Source organism: Phascolarctos cinereus, unplaced genomic scaffold (assembly GCF_003287225.1).
Source record: "Phascolarctos cinereus isolate Bilbo 61053 unplaced genomic scaffold, phaCin_HiC Scaffold_5;HRSCAF=322, whole genome shotgun sequence".
Lineage (NCBI taxonomy): Eukaryota > Metazoa > Chordata > Mammalia > Diprotodontia > Phascolarctidae > Phascolarctos > Phascolarctos cinereus.
In genome coordinates, this window is record NW_027555958.1 from 351,958,872 (window position 1) to 351,971,097 (window position 12,226).

Consider the following 12,226-nt stretch of genomic DNA (forward strand, 5'->3'; position numbering starts at 1 on the left):
ATAGGTACGTAAGTAATTTCTAATTTTTAAAAAAATTCCCCGCTATTCATTGTGAACTCACCTCATTTATTTTTTATTTTTAGAATATGATTTACTTCTCTTTGGGAATCTAATTAGTAAGTGTCATTGATTTTATTAAACAAAACAAAGCCCTTTTTGGAAATAGCTATCAATTCAAGTCTCTAATTTCAATTTTCTCCTAATTTTCAAGATTTCTCTTATGCTTGTTTCAAGGTTAATTTATTGACTTTATAGTCTCTAATTCCACGCTTAGTTGATCTTTGTTTTTCTAATTTTGTTAGTATGTTTTAAAAAATAAACATTTTCCTCTGAGGACTACTTTCACTATGTTCCATAAATTTATGTATGCTGTCTCACAGTTATCATTCTTTTTTAAAATTATTATTTCTATGATCTGTTTTTTGTCCCATTAGGTATTTAGGACAGCATTTCTTAGTCTCCATTTGGGTCTGCATGTTTTATTTATGTTATTTAAGTTATGGCCTACAGATGATAGGCTTGTTTTTTCTAACTTTTTATGTACTAGAACACAAATCATTGTATAATGCTAAGACCTATGGGTATTCTTTAATATTCACGTTCAGAAATCATCTCAAATCTTTCAGTTCCAATTTTTTCAGCAATCTGCTTATTTTCCTTCTTGATTATACTTCCATTGGATTTATCTAGTTCTGAAGGGTGAATATTCAAGCCCCCCCCATTATTGTAATAATATTACTGTCTCTTCTGCGCCATTAGTGTACACATATTTGGTAATGACATGGTTTTACTGTCTATGGCACTTTTAAACACATAGCTTTTTTGTAAATTTACCAACTTTAATTGTTGCCTTGCCTGAAATCATGAGGGTTACTGCCTGCTTTTCAGGATTTGTTTGAGGCAAGATTTATTTTATTCGAGAACCTCATTTTCACTACGTGTATCTTTTCAATGTTTTTCTTCAATGCAGCAAATTATCAGGTTTTTTTTAAATTCATTCTTTCATTTTCTCTGTCATTTTATTGAGAAGTTTAAACCATTCACATTAAAGGTTATAAGTGTTAAATCTATGCTTTCTTCTATTAAGTTCTTTATCTCCAATGCTAACTCTGTTTTGTTTTGTTTATATTAATCTGATCCTGCTCTCCTTCCACGGATTCTTATAAACTCCCAACCCAATCCCAAATTTTTTTAGTTTCCTTTAGTTTAGATTATGGACATTCTTTCTCCCTCCCTCCCACACATAAAGACATCAGTTCCTCCCTGGCCCTCCCCCCATCTAATCTCTTAGTGTGAGTAACATTCATTATTGTGTTGCTTTCCCAGAATTATTAAATTCAGTGGGAGACTGTAGGTCTGAGGGGGAGGTGGAAATGTTGTATCTTACATAGTGGGGTCCAGTCTTATTCCTTGCCTTTTCCTTCATCATATTATGTTTATGTATATCATAATTTTTTTTCATGAAAAATGAATAAGATACTGACTTTTCTTGGTATATCTTCTTTTTTAACATTGTGATCCTAATGTCAGTATGTGCCCCCTCCATTCCTGTTTATAAGCCTATTCTATCTGTCCAACTTCTCAGCTGGATGCCCCTACTGCCCAAGCAATTCCCAGCCCTCAATGAGCAGTCCTAAGAAATATAAAACCCTTCTCAGACAAGTTCTCCTGAAGTGTTCATTCTCCCCTTAAAGTGACTCGTTTTAAGTTCTCAATCAACTACCTTTGAGTTCTAGCTTCCACCTAATTTCTTTTATTCGTTCTTTAACTCTTTTACTGATCTTCAGAAATATTCAGGAGGTTCTTACAGTTGACCCACTGTTATGAGAGAGGAGGGAGAGAGACAATTGCAATATGTTCACTTTCCTTAGAGATTTCTTTGTCTATTTCTCCCAATCTGTAATACTAATTCATCAGGCTGGTTTTGTATCTAGCTTGCTTACTCATTATGCCTATCAAGACTCTCTGACGGTTTTTCTGTGAAATACTTCCTATATTTGCCCTTCTTTCCAGAAGTCCCTCCCTTCTGTACTAGTAGAACTGAAGTAGACAGACCTAGCACTACTGAACACTTCCCATTCACAGCTGCCCAGACCACTTGGACTAGACTAATTCTATGACTTTCTTCCATTATGGGCTGGGTCACTTCTGAGGGAAGACTCCCTCCACAGACAGACTTACAGTCCACCTTTCTTGTCCCTTCTGCCATAAGCCCCTTCCCTTCTCTAATGTAACAGGCTCCATATTTCTGGGTTCCTCTCTCAGGCAGTAACATACCTGGCAACCCACTAAGGCGTGGGGAGTGGTCAGGAGAGTCTAGCTGATAACTATCCTCAGTAGAGAAAAGGCTAAACATAATCACAACCACATAGAGTCTGGGACATAAAGCCAGGAAACCAGTCCCTGGAGGGACACTGGACACAGCTAGGAGGAGCAAATGCATCAGGTGGCTCTGTAGTAACTAACTGTCTTATGGTAACCTGCTTCCTCTAGTGTCTTCTTGTTTTTTGTTATTCTTCTAATGGGCATATTTCTTTTTGTTTTGAGGTGGTAAGAGAGAACAGGTTTAAAAGGAACTTTCTCAATCCACAATTTTGCCAAAAGACTATCAATTCCATTTTACAAATAAGGAAACTAAGGCTAGTGACTAAACCCAACAGTTTAAAAAACCAACCACTGAGACTATATCCTGAATTAGGGGAAACACAGAAGGTACATAAAGAAATCAGACAGTCACACACAACACAGCAATTATCACACATACAAACATTCACACATCCCTTCACCCACATCAGAAAGGCAGAATACCAGTCTGAAAGTAGCCTGGCCAAGTGCCGATCTGTCTGCATCCCTTTATATTATACTGAAAAGGGGGAAAGTCTCAGCCACAGGAAATAGTCAAAGGTAGCATTCTCCATCCACAATAAAGCAAGACTCAAAAAGCACCAGTGCCAGTTAGTCAACAATTCATGTATTAAGTGCCTAATATGTGCCAGGCACTAGGCTAACTGCTGAGGAAACAAAGAAAAGCAAAAAACAGTCCCTGCTTAATCTCTCATTTAGGAAGATCTATTCTGAAAGACCCTCAACAAGAAAAAAGTGGTGTCACCTCTCCGAAGAGTTTGCTACACATTAAGCTTAACTTTTTTTGTCTGCTATAAGGAAGGGCTACTGGAAAATTATTACAGTGTAAAAAATACACTAACAAAACCAAAAATTAAAAATAAGAAGTCTATACAAGTTCTCCCCCACCCCCCAGACAATAGAGAAAAAAGTAAGAGCAAAGATTCCACCGTAGAAATGACCTTGAGATTTGCTCCCTTCTGTCTCTGGCATCAGTGTAAGGTTTTTAGGAAGGAATGAAAAGAAACAGGAACAAAAGACACAGTTGTTTCTCAAAAGGAAAATTTACACCCTGCTTATTAAGTCTGGACTACAAGTCTGAACAGGAAAAGTACAGGTAATCTGAACTATAATAAGGTAATCAGCTATGGTTTTATCTAATGTTCTAATGTGGTTAACACGCCAAAGATCAAGAGTTACTACTTTTTTTAAAACTACAGAAAGACTTGAAATGTTTGCTAAAAAGTCCAGTCAAACAGTAACGACCCCTACCTACAAGTTCCAAGGCAATTTATTCATACCTTCACCCTCCTTTGAGCTAGGAATGATGCCAATGGGAAAATCTGCCAAGAAGCAACGAATTTCTAGTGTTAACAACACCCTCTTTGGATTTTAACTTTAAACGACTTGAACATTTCACAGGAATTTCTCAAACCAAAAAATAAAACTTGGGGAGCAAGGAGGTCAATTGCCCATCTCCTGGATAACAGAATAAAAATCCATGTATGCTCTCCATAAAAAAAGTCAGGGAATTAGAAGTGTAAAAACTGTAAAAATCAGAGTTTGCAAAGAAGTACAATATGCCATCCTTTGCATACATGAGTGCTAATCTTCCCTCACCTCCACAGGGAAGAAAGGAAGAGAAGCTATTCAGGGTTAAATAACCTGCTAAAATAGCAGCTCTCAAAGTAGAATCTCAGGGACCCCTTTCAGGGTATCTCTGAAATATCAAAACTATTTTCATAATAACGTTAAGATTTTGCTTCCATTTTTCACTCTCATTCTCTTGTGAGTGCAGGGTGGAGTATTCCAGAAGCTAACTGTAAATTAAAGATTTATCTGCAAACATGAACACTGAGTTAATATCTCATCTAGGGGCAGCTAGGTGGCACAGTGGATAGAGCACCGGCCCTGGATTCAGGAGGACCTGAGTTCAAATCCGGCCTCAGACACATAACACTTACTAGCTGTGTGACCCTGGGCAACTCACTTAACCCCACTGCCTAGGAAAAAAAAAATCTCATCTACAGAATTGTATTTTTGCCTTACAAATGAACAAGTTTATAGATGTGGTCAGACTTGCTGCATTGCTTATATTCTTATAACAGCACAGATCTCCTTTAATATGAATGCTTGGCAGCACTTAAAGTAGTGCTGAAACATTAACAGCACTGAATAACTTTTTTGAATCTGATGGTTTACTCTGAAATAACAGTATTAACATCTGTACTCATGGTACAAAAGCAATTTGCAATTAACATTTGCCTCTCTTCTCACTAAACTTTTTTTTTAAAACATGGTTATTTTTCCTATAAAATGTCATTTATATTAATATGTAGTAAGTTTGTTATTTTAAATGAATATTTCAAAATTTTTATCAGTTTTAATTGCTTAATGCACTAAGTATTGATAGAGACAGCCCTCATAAACACAAGTTCTCTGGAGTCTTCAATGATTTTTAAGTGTGTAAGGGACCAAAAAGTTTTGAGTGCAATTGTGCTACAGAGTAATTATTTTAACCACAAGCATGATGACCTTGGCCTCTCTGGACATACAAACCTACAAGACTAGAATCTGGGAGAGAGGGTTAGGGTGACCCCAATTCTAACAAAACCAAAGGCACTATGCCCTCCAGAGTCCTCCAGAGGGCAATGGTACATAAGAACGATGGGACAGCCAATGCAGGAGAACTGGAGAGACAGCAGACAGGGGATGACAACTCAGAGCTGAAGGGCCAGGAGGGGGCAAGCAATGAGTCAAACTCCACCAGGCCCCTGTGCCAAGTGATAAAATGAAATGCCAAAGAGGCAACTGACCACAGACTATTCTGACATATTCAGCTTTCTGGTCAATCACAACCCATGTGCTGCTGAAGGTCTCTTTTCAGAGACAGAGGGAAAGCTCTCCATACCTACCCAATCCCCACCCATTCTCTCTCATCATGCCCCTACACTCCCAGCCAGTCTCCAGCCAAACACAAACAGCTTAGGCTCCCCTGCCTCTGCATGGCCAACCTGCCATCTGCACCAGCACCTTCCACCTACAATGCCCTCTCTGCCAAATCTCTCTCTTGGAAACAGACCCATCCTTCAAGGCCCAACTCCAACACTCCTTTCTCCTGAAAGCCTTCCCTGATCATCCCCCGTATCTAGAAGAGAATAAATGAACCACCAATCAAAACCAATCAATTCTGAGAATGACGATGGTGCTTTTAAGGGTTCTATTTGAGGCTAGAAGCACCTAGACCAAGTCCAACCTTGTAGTTTTTTGAGATTTCGATCAAGCCACTTCAATGAAGGAGCTGAGGATGATTCTCTTGTACTTTAACATCAGGTCACATGCAGCAAGGCAGAGTAGTGTAATGGTCTCAGAGTCAGCAAGACCTGGGTTTAAATCCCACCTCTAACAGAGACTGGCTTGTGTCCCTGGTCAAGTCACTCAACCTTTAGCACCTTTAGGCAACTCTAAGATACTATGTTGCAGGGCAGATGAGAAAGGAAGTCCATTACAGGGAAATCATAGGTTTGGTTAAAAAAAATGTATATAGAGTATGAGAAAAATAAGATGTAAATATATTCTTCTTGAGTCCTCTCATACTTCCCACTATATGGTAGAGCAGGTGGGAAAAAATACTCTATTCTCCATTATCCAAAATAAAGAACTTTTATACAGGGCAGTTTAGTGGTGTAGTGGATAGAATGCAAGGCCTTGGTCAAGAAGACTTGAGTCCAAATCCAGCCTCAGACACTTACTAGTTGTGTGACCTTGCCTGTTTACCTTAGTTTCCTCATCTGTAAAATGATCTGTAGAAGAAAATAGCAAACCACTCCAAGTATCTTTGCCAAGAAAAGCCCAAATAGGGTCACGAAGAGTCAGACACAACGAGAAATACATGGATGTGGCTAAATAAATCACCAGACTTTACCTATAAGCCTGGATCACAGAGCTAGAATAGTGCTTTGCACTCTGGGAGATGATTAATGAAAAATATCTGTTGACAGACAGGCCCATTTCAGGCTTAGAGAAATCCCTAATCCAGGCTTTCCTGGCAAAGGTTATATTTTAAGAGAACTATCCTGTCCTATGATAGGGACACCCTGAGGCAGGTGCCTAGTCTTAATTCTGCATGAGAGAAAGAATTAGGGTAGCTCCTTCAGCCCTCTACACTCACCCCCCTCCACCTCTCCCTGGGAGAAGTGCTTTGGGAAGTCCTTGAGCGGTTTTTTAGAGGAATGCTGGCACTCTTTTCAGGGGCTACAATCAAATCAAGACACCTCCAACAGCACATGGCTCTTATTTCAGCTGGCAACGAAAGTGACTCCATGGTTCAGGCTCTCCATGGAAAGTGATTCTGTTATGTCTGGAGTATCCCAATAATAGATTCCTCAGACAGCTCCCCCCACCCCCACACTGGAGGAAAGAGCCCTCAACCCTCTCCTCTCCCAGTTCTTATATGGACAACTGAAGCTGGTCAAGAATGGAGCATCCAACTAACCTGATACCTCACATGAAAACCCTTAATAAACAGTGAAAGGATAAATAAGCTCCAAGAAACTTGAGGATAGGGTATGGGATGGTATTTCTTCTTACAAAAGCATGGCATAACTATGCCCTTTTATCTTACAAGTGCTAGTTACTGTGGTGATGGGGTGGGGTGGTGGTGGCAATGGTGATGGTAGTGATGATGATGATGATGATGATGATGATGATGATGATGATGATAAAAAAAAAAACTGAGGCCCAGAGAAGAGAAATAAAGAGCAAAGTCAAGAGCTGGCTCCAAACCGACAACCCCATGATCTACATCAGCCAGAAGAATCAGGTTGTCTGGACTTCATGTGCCACCATCCAGCCCCAATGAACTTCTGACAAGCTATGCTCACGGGAGTATATAAGAAGTACAGATTTTCTTCTGACTGCCCCTGGCTTTGGAAAACACATTCAGGCCCTTGCCCTCTTCCAACAAAGCCTCCCACAGCAACCCCACCAACAGAGAGCCAGAAGGTAGAAGGAAGTAAGAGATAAGAAGACTCCAGAGCCAGGATAGCTAATCTATTTACAGATGACCGAGAGATAACAGGATACTTAAACAGCTAATACTACCCACTTGACCCTGTGCACATATATTCCATCCCCTAGCAGTGAGTGTTATTACTGTAATACCCCTTGGGAGAGAGAGCAGTTATGTAGTACTTTGATATATATAATTCACCCAAAGGGAACAGAACAATCTTGCTCAATAAAAAATTAATTTTTTTTCCCTTTGGTTTCCATTGACCAGTACAGGCATACGTGAAACAAAAAAGGAGAGATTTTCACAACAGTACCCTACCCCTCCCACCAAAGGACGTGCACCCTGACTTTCCCCAAAGCAGTGTCCACATTGTCCTCCATGTTGTGATCCCTCCTGACCTTCCTCACTCTGTACATAATGCAGATATATTGATATTATTGTGGTCTTCAGCTACAGAAGGGCAGCTAACATAGTTGGCACCTAGCTCTTTTGGTGATCCTTTCTTCCCTCTGTGCCATTCAAATCTTCCCACGCTTCCCTGAATATAATAAAGATAGAATGAATCCTCCTACTTATCACAGCTGGAGAACACTGGTCATTTATCACAAATTCAAAACTCTGTAAGAGAAATTCACCAACTCCCCTATCCCTTACTCTTCCCATGGAGGACACCAAGGAAACCTTATGAAGACTGCCCATTCTCTCAAACATAGAAACAATGCTCCTTACTCTATGGGCCAAGCCCTAAGCTAGTTAACGTGCCAGGGTACCTATCCTCCTCAGGGCAACAGCATCTTCGTTACTTGGGGGGACGTTGACCCTGTGCCAGACAACACTGGGAAAGCCTCAAAATACGCCTGTTTCAATGGCTACAATAACATAAGTAAAACCAACACGAATAGGCAGATGAACTGAGACAAATTTGTAAGGATCAATATCGAGACCCAGCGGAAGAGATGAAAATACACTCCTCTCATCTCAGAGATGGGAAGACTGACCACTGCCCTATCTTGCTTACACTGTCAGATGCTGTGTCTTAATTGTTTTGCTTTGTTACAAGGAAGGATGGGGGCGGGGCGGGAATTTGAGGGTTGAAAATACTTCAGTGGAAAAAACAAAAAGCATCAGCAAAGCTTTTTAAAAAAAGTCCTTTTGACAGCAGCAGCCATTTCCCTTCTCCTACTGGCTGAGTAGCCAGAGAGGCAAAAATAAAGCTGTAGTTGGATTACTTTAAGCCCCAGAAAGGGGACTGGATCTACAATCTGCACAGTAGAGTTAGCTGATCAAAACCTTACATTGCTTTCATCCACTTCATCAGGCACAAAGTCACAGTTGACACCTAAGCCTGAAATCCCACCCAAGGGCACTTTTCAGACATTTACAGACTGCAGAGGTCAAAGCCTAATCCTCTGATCTTTCTTTCATTCTCTTCTGCTAGCCTCCACTACTCTTTGGAAAGGTTCCTTGAAGGCTTGAGAAGAAGCACTGTAATTGACTAGAGAAATGCAAATTAACAACTCTGAGCTACTTCCTTACACCTATCAGATCGACTAACATGACAAAACAGGAAAATGATAAATGCTGGAGATGTGGGAAAACTGGAACACTAATGCATTGCTGGTGGAGTTGTGAACTGATCCAACCATTCTGGAGAGCAATTTGGAACTATGCGCAAAGGGCTATAAAAATGTGCCTACCCAGCAATATCACTACCAGGTCTGTATCCCAAAGAGGTCATAAAAAAGGGAAAAGGACTCACTCATACAAAAATACTTATAGCAGCTCTTTTTGTGGTGGCAAAGAATTGGAAATTGAAGGGATGCCCATCAATTGGGGAATGGCTGAACAAGTTATGGTATATGAATGTAATGGAACACTATTGTGCTATAAGAAATGATGAGCAGGCAGATTTCAGAAAAACCTGGAAAGACTTATATGAACTCATGCTGAGTGAAGTGAGCAGAAACAGAACACTGTACACAGTAACAGCCACATTGGGTGATGACTAACTTTGATAGACTTAGCTCTTCTCAGCAATGCAATGATCTAAGACAATTCCAAAAGACTCATGATGGAAAATACTATCCACATCCAAAGAAAGAACTATGAAGTCTGAATGCAGATGGAAGCATACTATATTCCCCCCTTTTGTTTTTTTCTTTCTCATGGTTTTCCCTTTTGTTCTAATTCTTCTTTCACAACATGACTAATGTGTAAATATGTTTAATATGATTGTACATGTACAGCCTATATCAAATTGCATGCCATCTTGGGGAGGTAGGGGGAGAGTATGGGGGAAAATTTAGAACAAAATTTTATAAAAGTGAATGTTGAAAACTTTAAATAAATACATTTATTTTTAAAAAGAGAATCAATAAAACATTTATTTTTTTGGGGGGGAAGGCTAGACAATGGGGTTAAGTGACTTGCCCAGGGTCATACAGCTAGTAAGTGTCAAGTGTCTGAAGCCAAATTTGAACTCAGGTCCTCCCAACTCCAGGGCCTATGCTCTATCTACTGCCATCTCCTACTTGCCTCAAAACATTTAGTTTAGAAAGAAAAAAAAACCACTGTAAAGTAGAATAGCATGACAGAAGAACAGTGGATTTGGGAATCAGGGTACCAGGGTTCAGATCCCAGCTCTGCCACTTACTACCTGTGTATCCCAGCCATGTCAATTAAATCCTCTGGGGTTAAGCTTCCTCTTTTGTAAAATAAGAGAGATAGGGGTTGCTGAACATACTTATATTTTAAATATTTAAAATGTTAAATATTTAAAATCATACTCTGAGAGTTGATCTATAGGCTTCACCAGACTGCCCAGGAGGTCCATGACACACACACAAAAGATTAAGAAGCACTGGAGTAGATCCTAAGTGGGTACAAGGACAACCCACCTTCTCACTTGCAGGATACACAAGGGAGGGTAAGTCAATAATAAAAATAACTGTATCTACTGTTCATTTTTTTTCCTCCTATTTCTTAACACTTAGCTTAAGTGTCCTAGGCTCTGGGCTTAACCAATGAGGAGTCATTCATCTCCACAGCCACCTTGCTCTCACTCCTCTCCAAGAAGGGATATGCTGCCACAGTCTCTGAGTAAGTCTCTCAATCCCCTGCCAGCTCAGCCTGTCCTTTACAGCATGACAACCAGCAGGTTGGCATGAATGCATTTTCAAGTCCTCTGGCAAGAAAGAAGCAGTGACATTCACTCTTTCCCAGTTCTTCAACCATGCATTTAAGGGGCAGCTAGGTGGCCCAGTGGATAAAGCATTGCCTCCAAAAGACAAATAAACAAAAAAAAAAGGCAAGCATTTAAGTATACATATTTATATAGCCCGCAAAGCATGCTTTCCCCCACAAAAACCCTGTGAGGTAGCCAGTGCAATCATTTCCACTTTACAGGTGGAGCTAAGAGATTACACATTCTGCCCAGGGTTACTACAACTAGTAAGGTCGGGGCGAGTATTCTCCTGATTCCAAATTCTGGGACCAGTTCTTAGACCACGCTGGAGAACTGAACACTAGTCTTCCGGGAGGGTTCAAGCTCCAGATCCTAAGGAGAGGAAAGGGGCACACAAAACCTTCACCCGCATCTAAATCTACGGGAGCGAGGAGTGCCAACTGCCAGGCGTGCCCTCCTGCCAGAGATCTGGGGGCAGGATGGCCTGGCAAAGTTAGCTGTGGAGGTGTGGACGAGGCGTGGGCATGGCTCACGCGTGGAGAGCAGCTCCCACCTCCACCAGACATTACCAGGTCGAAGAGAAAAGATGAGAACTATTTTTCCCCCCGGAGAGCCTCTTCCTCCCGGGCTAACCCACCTGGGGCTGAGCTTCACCTGTTCAAACTCGACTGGGCGCCTCTCAGAAGGAACTGAAGGTCAGAGGCTAGAGCCTGGGCCTGGGGCCAGAGAACTCTAGAATAAAGCAGAATTCAGAATGGGCGGCAGGCACTGGCCACGAGGGTGCGGGGGAGGAACGAGGAATGACTGGACTTAGTCATGAACTTGGAGTGCAGCGCGGTGTCTCCAGGCGCTCCAGGGCTGGAGCTTGGGCACCTGACGACTGCCAGCCGCGCTCCGCTCCCGCGGACCAGACCCACCAAGGCCCCCGGGGAAGGAGGCGGCAGCGGCTGCCGGGTCCTGGGCACCAGGAGGGGTCGGATGCCAGAAGAGGCGGGAGGGGCTCGGAGGCTTCGAAGGCTGCGGCTGCGGCGGGGGCTCTCCTTTCTCTGCAGCGATGCATGCAGCAAGCGCACGGGGCTGCAGCCTTACCTGGGATTGGGGAGGTCAGCAGCCCGCCCCCGCCTCCGCCTCCTGCAGCCGCACACCAGCCTGAGCGCGGTCTCCCTCCCGCTCGGCACTGCGGGTCCAGCACGCGCTCAGGGATATGTTTACCAACTCTCCAGCGGCGCCGCGCGAGACCCTGGGACGGCCGTAAGCCCCGCCCCTAGGGATCGCTCCGATTGGCTGGGCCGCCTCCTCCTTCGGAACGTGGACCCGGGCAGCCGCAAGAGTCCGGAGTGTAGAGGAACCCGGCTAGCAGCGAGCCGTGCGCCGTGCCCGGGCTTCTGGATCCTGGGCCAATCAGGAGCGACAACTGAGAGACGCGAGCCCAATGGGAGGCAGCTCTTCTGGGGCCACTCCTAGCCCCTTCCCCACGCTCCTTGCTCCTCCTTCTTCCCTCCTGGGCCTGTAAATATAGTTAGGCGGTTTGCCTTGTGCAAGGGTTGGGCCCGTCCTTGCAGGGCCGGGGGCGGAGCGTTTCTCTCGCGGCCTAGGGCCTGTTGATGTCTTTGCGGGAAGTGCTGCAAACCGCATCACTCTCCAGGCTTCTCTTAGGGCCAGGCCTCAGGGAAGGGGGCGGGGGG

General features: G+C 42.8%; 1 protein-coding gene across 1 annotated transcript in view; it reads right to left on the bottom strand.

Moving 5' to 3' along the window:
- COQ8A (coenzyme Q8A) overlaps window positions 1-11,899 on the bottom strand; it is a 72,172-nt gene extending 60,273 nt beyond the window's left edge. The window contains 1 exon segment of the mRNA XM_020982132.2: window positions 11,631-11,899. The gene's annotated coding sequence lies outside the window, so the exon portion shown is untranslated.
- Between the last annotated feature and the right edge of the window lie 327 nt (window positions 11,900-12,226).